Consider the following 9,576-nt stretch of genomic DNA (forward strand, 5'->3'; position numbering starts at 1 on the left):
TGTATACAAATGTTTTTATTTCTCTTGGGTATATACCTGAGAGTAAAATTACTGGTTCAAGACAACTCTGTGTTCAAAGAGTGACATTCAAAGAACTTACGAAATGCTTTCCAAAGCAACTGCCTTATTTTACCCTCCCAAAAGCGGTGTATGAGAGTTTGGACTTTTCCAACATACTCATTAACATTTGTTTAGCTGACTTTTTGAGTCTATTCTTCCTACTGGGTGTGAAATTATTTCTTATCATGGTTTTTACTTGCATTTCCATGATGACAAACATCTTTTCTTGAGTTTATTATTCATTTGCATATCTTCTTTGGAGAAATGTCTATTCTGATCATTTGTCTAGTTTTAAATTGATCTATTTGTCTTTTTATTATTGAGTTTTAGGAGTTTTTGCATATTCTGGATATAAAGTACCGTACCAGATATATAATTTGCAAATATTTTCTCTCAATTTTCTTGTTGTCTTTGCACTCCTTTTTTTTTTATAAGTAATCTTTAAATTTATTTGTTTATTATTTGACTGCACTGGGTCTTAGTTGAGGTAACCATCTCTGAGTCGCAGCATGCAAACCCTTAGTTGCAGCATGTGGGATTTAGTTCCCTGACCAGAGACGGAACCTGGGCCCCTGCCTTGGGAGCATGGAGTCTTAGCCATTGGACCACCAGGGAAGTCCCATCTTTGCGTTTCTTGATAGTGTTCTTTAAAGCACAAAAGATTTTAATTTTAATGAAATTCAAATTATTTCTTTTTCTTTTGTTGCTTTTGCATTTGGTGTCAAATCTAAGGATCCTTTGTCAAACTCAAGTTCGTGATGATTTTCTCCTGTTTTCCTCTGAGAGTTGTGTTGTTTTAGCTTTTAATTTGAGTCTTTGACCCTTTTGAGTTAATTTTATAAGTATTAATAGTATGATGTAAGGATTCCATTTCATTCTTTTGCATATGGTTATCTAATTTTTGCAGCATGACGTGTTGAAAAGATTATTCTTTCCCACATTAGTCTTGGTGTCCTTGTTGAAAACTGGCTGATTACAGTCCCATGAGTTCATTTCTGGACCTTAATTCTGTTTCACTAATTTACATGTATATCTCATGCCAGTACCACACTTCCTTGATTATTCTTCCTTTGTAGTAAGTTTTGAAATCAACAAGTGGTGAGTTCTCCAACTTTGTTCTTCTTTTTCAAGAATGTTTTTGTTCTCCTGGATCCTTTGAACTTCCATATGAATTTTAAAATCAGCTTATAAATTTCTACAAAAAAGTCAGCTAGGATTTTGATAGTAATTGTGTTGAATCTGTAGATCAATTTGGGGAGTAGTGAAATCTTAACAATGTTAAACTTACCAATACACAAATAAGGATGCTTCTCCAATTATTTACACCTTCTTTAATTTCTTTTGAGAATGTTTTGTAGTTTTCGGAGTATATGTTTTATACTTCTTTTTGTTAAATTTATTCTTTGGATGCTACTGTAAATGGAATTGTTCTCTTAGTTTCATTTTTGTTTTCAGTTGTACATGTATAAAAAATACAATTGATTTTTATGTATTGGTCTTGAATTCTTCAAACTTGCTGAACTTGTTTGTTGGTAGATTCCTGAGGATTTTCGTATACTTCAAGATCACGTCATCTGCAAAGAAAGATAGTTTTACTTCTTCCTTTCCAAACTGGATACCTTTTATTTTAATTAAGTACCTAATTGTACTTGCTAGAATGTACAAAGTTGAGTAGAAGTGGTGAGAATGGATATCCCTGTCTTGTTTGACCTTTAGGGGAAAACATCCAGTCTATCACCATTAAGTATGATGTTATCTAAGGGGTTTTTGTAGACACACTTTATCAAGTTGAGGATATTCTCTAATATGTTGTGTTTTTTATGACGAAAAGACATCAGATTTTGTCAAATGCTTTTTTCCTTACATCTAGAGATGACAATGTGGTTTTGTCTTTTTATTCTATTGATACAGTATGTTACATTAATTGACTTGAGAATGGTAAGTCAGCTTTGCATTCTGAAGTGAATTTCATGTGGTCATAGTGTACAATTCTTTCCTACACGCTGCGTTTGGTTTGCCAGCATTTTGTTTAGGACTTCTGCGTCCATATTCTTAAAAGATAGCGGTCTGTTGTTTTCTTCTGATGTCTTTAGTTTTGGTATCTAGATAATACTGGTGTCATAGAATGAGTTGGAAAGTGTTCCTCTCTTATTTTTTGGAAGAATTTATGTGAAATTAGTATCAGTTCTTCTTTAAATGATTGGTAGAATTCAGCAGTGAAGTCGTCTGGGCCTGGGCTTTCCTCTGTGAGAAGTTTTTGATTACTAATAGAATCTCTCTACTTGTTATAGATCTATTTAGACTGACTATCTCTTCCTGAGTTTGTTTTAGTAGTATGTCTTTCTAGAAATTTTTCTATTTCATGTATATATTCTAATTTATTGTAATACAACTATTCATTGTAATCCTTCCTTGGCATTATCTAATGGATTTTGGACTGAATTGTTTAGGAAAGAAAGGGGAAGAAGTGAGAGAGATGAGAAGGGAGAAAGGAGAAAAAGGAAGAGGGGAAAGAGAAGAGGATATTTGTTATAAAGATGCCCTGAATAATGTCTCCCACTGTGTTCCGCACTCTGTTAGTGCCACTTGCCAATCCCCCACCCCCAGATAATAATATAGTATATATTAAGTGCTTATTTTATGCCAGAGTCCTAAAGACTTTCCACATATAATTCATTTAATTCTTATAACAACCTCATAAGGTAACTAGTATTATTTTCTCCCCTTTACAGAGACTGAACATAGAGAGGTTAAGTTACTTGCCCACAGCCTCATGGCTAGTTAGTAAAGTAAGGATAAAATCCCAGGCTGTTTGCCTCCAGGACCAATACTCTTAATCCCTACACTTCACTAAGACAAGCTTAGAATTCATTTGCTCAGCTCTTCTGACCCTGAAGGAGGTTCGAGAAAACTTGAAATACAGCGATTATTTTTTGGTAAACACTGACAACTCTGAATGCTTCTTGATAAGGAAACTGTCTTATACATCTGCTTTCAGCTCTTACCACATAGAGATTTAGTTCAATAAATGAACTAAAAGATCTCCACTGCCTGGCTAGTATTAATGCCACAGGGCTCTTAGGTAACAGGGTTACCACAGATGATTCCACTGGCCTAATAATAAGAGTCATTTTCCAAACAGTGAAAACAAGGACACAAATATCTATAGCTATATGCACAGAAGAGCTGATCAAAGATATTTGAAACTCCATAATCAGATTTATTAGATTTATTTTTACTTTATCCTGATCTTGGTATAGAAAGCCTATACCACCAGTCTAAGAATTGGCCTAGGGGCTTCCCTGGTGGTCCAGAGGTTACAAATCCTCCTTGCAATGCAGAAGACACTGTTCGGATCCCTCATCTAGGAAGAGCCCACATGCCTTGGAGCAATTAGGCCCTTAGGCCCATGCCCACAACTACTGAAGCCTGTGCGCCTAGAGCCGGTGCTCTGCAACAAGAAGGCCAAGCGTTGCAACTAGAGGGCAGTCCCTGCTCGGCAACGGAGACCCGGTGCAGCCAAAAACAAAACTGACCAAATAAATAAATAAAAACAAAAATAAAAAAGAATTAGTCTATTGAAGGACGCACAGAATCTATGCAAAGACAATTACTGCATTTCACTATCAGAAATTAAAAACTGGAGTAAATGGATACATATATCATGTTGCTGGTTAGGTAGACTTTATGTTAAAGAGAACATAATAATAAATAGGAATAAATGGGTAAGAAGATCAAGTACTATGTGCAGTGATTCTCAATCTTGCCTACATATTAGAACCACTTAATTTATAAATTAAAAAAAAAATCTAGGTTGGAGTCCCACTGCAGACCAATTAAATAAGAATCTCTGGAAAACAGTCGAAGTGATTTTAATATTAGCTAGGGTTGAATACTTCTATGCTATAAAGGAAAAGAGAAAATGGTTTAACTGAATTACCTGCCTTAATAGAATTAAAAATGGAAAGTGTGACCCAGGGAACTCCCTGGCAGTCCAGTGGTTAAGACTCTGTGCTTTCATTGCCAAGGACATAAGTTCCACCCTTGGTTGGGGAACTAAGATCCCTTAAGTCTTGCGGTGTGGGGCGGGGTGGGGGGAAGTGTGACCCAAATCTGTCTAAGCCAGGTAAAATTAAAATAGTATAAAAATAATTTTTTATTCACAAAATGTTGAAAAATACATTTGGGGGAAAGCCAAGTGGGATGAATTTGGAAACTGGGATTCACATGTATACACTATTGATACTATGTATAAAATAGATAGAGTTCATTCCCTTTTATTGGTGGATAGTCCAGGAGCAGGAGCCCCACAGGCAGGCTGCTTGGGCTTAGCCATACATGAGCCACCGCCTGGGGACTGGCTGGGCTGCCCACGCTGAGGCAGTGAGAGGTTGTGTGCAGCCCATGGTCCAGCCCCCACCACTGTCGCAACTGGCTGCCAGCTCCTGAGCCAAGGAAAGAGAGGTGGAGCCAGCGCAGCCACCAGCCCAGATTCTAGATTGTAGGGAGAAATATCAGCAACTTCTGATATGCAGATGACACCACCCTTATGGCAGAAAGCAAAGAGGAAATAAAGAGCCTCTTGACGAAGGTGAAAGAGGAGAGTGAAAAAGCTGGCTTAAAACTGAACATTCAAAAAGCTAAGATCACAGCATCCAGTCACATCACTTCATAGCCAATAAATGGGGAAACAATGGAAACAGTGACAGACTTTATCTTCTTGGGCTCCAAAATCACTGTGGACAGTGACTGCAGCCATGAAATTGAAAGATGCTTGGTCCTTGGGAAAAAAGCTATGGCGAACCTAAACAGCATATTAAAAAGCAGAGACATCACTTTGCAGACAAAGGTCTGTATAGTCAAAGCTATGGTTTTTCCAGTAGTCACACACAGATGTGAGAATTGGACCATAAAGAAGGCTGAGCCAGGAAGAATAGATGCTTTTCAACTGTGGTGTTGGAGAAGACTCTTGAGAGTCCCTTGGACAACAAGGAGATCAAACCAGTCCATCCTAAAGAAATCAGTACTGAATATTCATTGGAAGGACTGATGTTGAAGATGAAGTTCCAATACTTTGGCTACCTGATGCAAAGAGCTGACTTATTAGAAAAGAACCTGATGCTGGGAAAGACTGAGGGTAGGAGGAGAAGGGGATAACAGAGGATGAGATGTTGGACGGCATCGCCAACTCAATGGGTATGAGTTTGAGCAAATTCTGGGTGATAGTGAAGGACAGAAAAGCCTGGCATGCTTCAGTCCATGGGGTCACAAAGAGTTGGACACGACTTAGCAACTGAACAACAAGAACAAACAAAACAGATAACTAATGAGAACATACTATATAGCATAGGGAACTCTACTCAGTGATCTGTGGTGACCTAAATTGGAAGGAAATCCAAAAAAGAGGGGATATGTGTTTATGTATAGCTGATTCACTTTGCTGTACCACAGAAACTAACACAATATTGTAAAACTCCACTGAAGATTAATATAAAAGAAAGGAAAGTACATTTCTCCACATTTAAATGTATCTTAATAATTTGCAAATTGGTTTAAAAGTATTCAGCTGGAATAGTTTAAAATCAGTTTTAACATAGATGATTTTGTGAAAAGGGAGTGGCTTATTTAAAGGCTAAGGAGGTGGTGCTTGAGCAAGTAGATTTATTCCTCCAAAATTGTTGCAATTCCCAGAGTAACAAAAAGGAAAATAGACCTAAAACTGGATTAACTGTTGATGGAGAGGGTTCAGAAGTTGGTTGGCCATTTAATTAAAGGCCTTATCCAAATAAAGGATCAGGTTTTTCCCCCAAAAGACATGTCTTCTTTTAGCAATACCACGGCAAGCAAAGGAAAAAAATTACATTTCTAAAACATTTGCCCCACCAAATTTGAAGTGCAATCTGGGAGAAAGAATGTGTTCTTTATGGTGAGAATTATTTTCCCTAACCCCAAAGAAAGAGACTGAGAGAATGCACTCTTGCCTTCAAAGGTGAGGGCCTCAACCCCAGCTATCTGTCAGGCACTTCCAGAATTCTCTGCCATAGACGTGGTTAAATGATGTATTGGGTCAACTGAAGATTCAGGGGACATGAGGCTACCCAGGGTTGTAGTCAATGCCTACCCTGTTTTTTCTTGGGAAACAGGATTGCTTTACTTACTTAAGGGAGTGAATTGATCAATTTCTGGCATGTTTCTCATTTAAAAGCCAAAACTCAACCTGGAAGCTAATCTGAGTCTTTCCTTGCTGGAACTGAAGTTCAGACACCATGGGGAGTTTCTCCCAAGAGGCTATCCAGCACATCCATGGTGCTCTCAAAAACAATATGAGAAAGTATTGATTGGATGAAAAAAAAATATCCTAATGTCAACGGACTATTTAAACAAGAAGATACTGCTTGGCCACTGACTGACTGGAAATGTTCTTGATAGACTCCTTTCGTTCAAAAGAACTTTTTTATGTCATGTAGGGATTTATCATAAAGATGCATCTGCCGAGAGATCTAGAAAATGCCAATCAACCAGGTCTCATGGAGAAGAGGGACCCGAATATAAATGGACCTCACAGCCAGAACCGGGATTCAAGGCAGCTCTAAGGAACTGAGAAGCTGTGATGGTGGGTTTTTACTCTAGGGCCCAATCATTCATGGGTCTCAGCTATTCCCCAAGCTCTCTGCTTCTCTGTTTCTGTCCACCCTTCTGCCAGCTCCAGCTGACATTCTCTCTTCTATTTTGTATACTTTACTCTGCTTCACAGCGTGCATCCTCATATGCGTGCATGCTCAGTCATGTTCGATTCTTTGCAACCCTTGGACTGTAGCCCACCAGGCTCCTCTGTCCATGGGAATCTCCAGGCAAGAATACTGGAGTGGGTTGCCATTTCCTCCTCCAGGGGATCTTCCTGACCCAGGGATCAAACCTGTGTCTCTTGTGTCATCTGCATTGGCAGGTGGGTTCTTTACCACTGAGCCACGAGGGGCCCCTGCTTTTTCAGAACAGTGGGCTTTCCTGGCCCCTGTTGTACCTCATCACCACTCTCCTTCAAGCTTCACCTCCCACTGCGAAGTACATCATTTTCTCAGTATTTCTCAGTTCAGAGCCTTGAAAAATTTGATTGTCCTGATCAACTTTTTGTTCTAGGACTTGTTACAGGACACTGGCTAGCTTAAGGTTTGCCAGTTCTTGGGTCAATCGCTCAGCCCTGGTCCAATCAGCATGGTATAAAGTGGGCTACCAAGGAGTGCTGTGTAAGTGGGAGCTACGGGCCAGAGTCCTCCCTGGAAAAGGCTCTGGTATGGTATTTGATCCACATGACAAGTATATGGATGAGGAGATGGATGGACGGACAGGCACAGGAACATTTTGTCCTCAGAAAAGTAAAGAACAATTGATTAGGGAAAGAGAGAGAAACTTAATGTGGGTTGAACAACTGAGCAAAGAGAGAACTATATTTGCATGGTGGAATATTTCAGTGAAGTCTGACTTCAGTCCAGGGATGCCCTCAACTGGTCACTGCACTCAGAACCTGGGAGCTAGCTGAGTTCAAACCTCTTATTAACATTTTGACTTTCCTCCCCAGCATAATGCTGTGGGTAAACTAGGCTTTTTCTGGAAATGCTGTCGCTATTAGGAGAGATCACTTTAGACCTTTTTGGGTTTTTTTACTCTTCAGTGTTTATACTCAAGTAAGTAAGTTTTGTGTGTTTTTTTTTAAAAGAAACAATCAAGGCTTATCTAGAAGTCTAAGTGCACACAGAAATCATGAGTAACCTAAATGATCTCTAATGTATTTGATTAGATCCCCCATCTCTAGGCAGAACATTCATTTTTCTTAATTTGAAATGAGACCACATCTTTGACTAATCTCCCAGTTTACAAGGTATTCCTGGACGGTCTTCCGTAGGTAGTGCGGCGCGGAAGCAGAGACCACTGCAGTAGCAGTAGGTGTATTATCGCTCTTGTTTCCCAAACTAGTACCTTTGGAGCATAACTTGAAAGATATCGACTTATTAGAAAACTTTTTTTTTTTTAACCATGCTGCACCACCACATGTGGGATGTAGTTCCCTGACCAGGGATGGAACCTGCATCCCCTGTGGTGGAAGCTCAGAGTCTTAACCACTGGAATGCCAAGGAATTCCCTAAAACTTCCTTTTTATTACTATACTTGATACATTTCATTCTCTAATTCAATTGACTTTTCAAAGATCAACAGCATTATAATATTCTCTTAGCTAAACAGTCATTTGCAACCTCCATTTCTGATTACTTGCTTTTCGGCAGGGAGGGAGTGGAACTTTATCACCTCTTAGCGTGCTGTATAATTGTTTTCTATGGTTTGTCTCCCCTTACTACATGTAAGCTCTTTGTTGCTGTTGCTCAGTCACTCAGTTGTGTCTGACTCTTTGTGACCCCATGAATTGCAGCATACCAGGCTTCCCTGTCCTTCACAATCTCCTGAAGCTTGCTCAAACTCATGTCCATTGACTTGGTGATGCCATCCAACCATCTCGTCCTCTGTCACCCCCTTCTCCTCCTGCCTTCAGTCTTTCCCAGCATCAGGATCTTTTCTGAGTCATCTCTTCGCATCAGGCAGCCAAAGTATTGGGGCTTCAGCTTCATCTTCAGTCCTTTCAATGAACATTCAGGACTGATCTCCTTTAGGATTGACTGGTTGGATCTCCTTGCTGTCCTAGGGACTTTCGAGTCTTCTCCATCACCACAGTTGTAAAGCATCAGTTCTTTGGTGCCCAGCTGTCTTTATGGTCCAACTCTCATATCCATACATGACTACTGGAAAAACCATAGCTTTGACTAGACAAACCTTTGTCAGCAAAGTAATGTCTCTGCTTTTTAATATACTGTCTAGGCTTGCCATAGCTTTTCTTCCAAGGAGAGTTTTTTTAATTTCATGGCTGCAGTCACCATCTGCAGTGATTTTGGAGCCCAAGAAAATAGTCTGTCACTGTTTCTTGGAGAAAGCTCTTTGAGAGGAAAACATTTTTAAATCTGTATTATTCATTGATTAGCAGTGAAACTGATTAGCACTATTAGTAGTGGCTAATAGTGCCTCAAATTTGGAAGTGGAAGGCACTCAAAGAATTTGCAAATGGATTATCATCGGTATTTCCTCCATGGTTATCTTCCATTTTGCAGTGAAAGGGCCAAACTCTTCTCTGAACTTCTGTACCTTCTGTTTTTTCTCTCTTTCTGGCTAAATCTTACCTATCCTTCAGGGTCTTCCTTGGTGGCTCAGATAGTGAAGAATCTGCCTGAAGTGCAGGAGATCCAGGTTTGATCCCTGGGTCAGGAAGATCCCCTGGAGAAGGAAATGGCTGCCCACTCCAGTATTCTGGCCTGGAGAATTCCATGCAGAGAGGATCCTAGAGGGCTATAGTCCATGGGACCACAAACAGTCAGACACAACTGAGTGACTAACACTTACCTATCCTTTAAGCAGCAAAATCAGTGTTACAACATTGTTGTAAGGCAGCAATTACATGCAAGACAGTTTCAGCAC

This window comes from Capricornis sumatraensis, chromosome 1, assembly GCF_032405125.1.
Source record: "Capricornis sumatraensis isolate serow.1 chromosome 1, serow.2, whole genome shotgun sequence".
NCBI classification, from domain to species: Eukaryota; Metazoa; Chordata; class Mammalia; order Artiodactyla; family Bovidae; genus Capricornis; species Capricornis sumatraensis.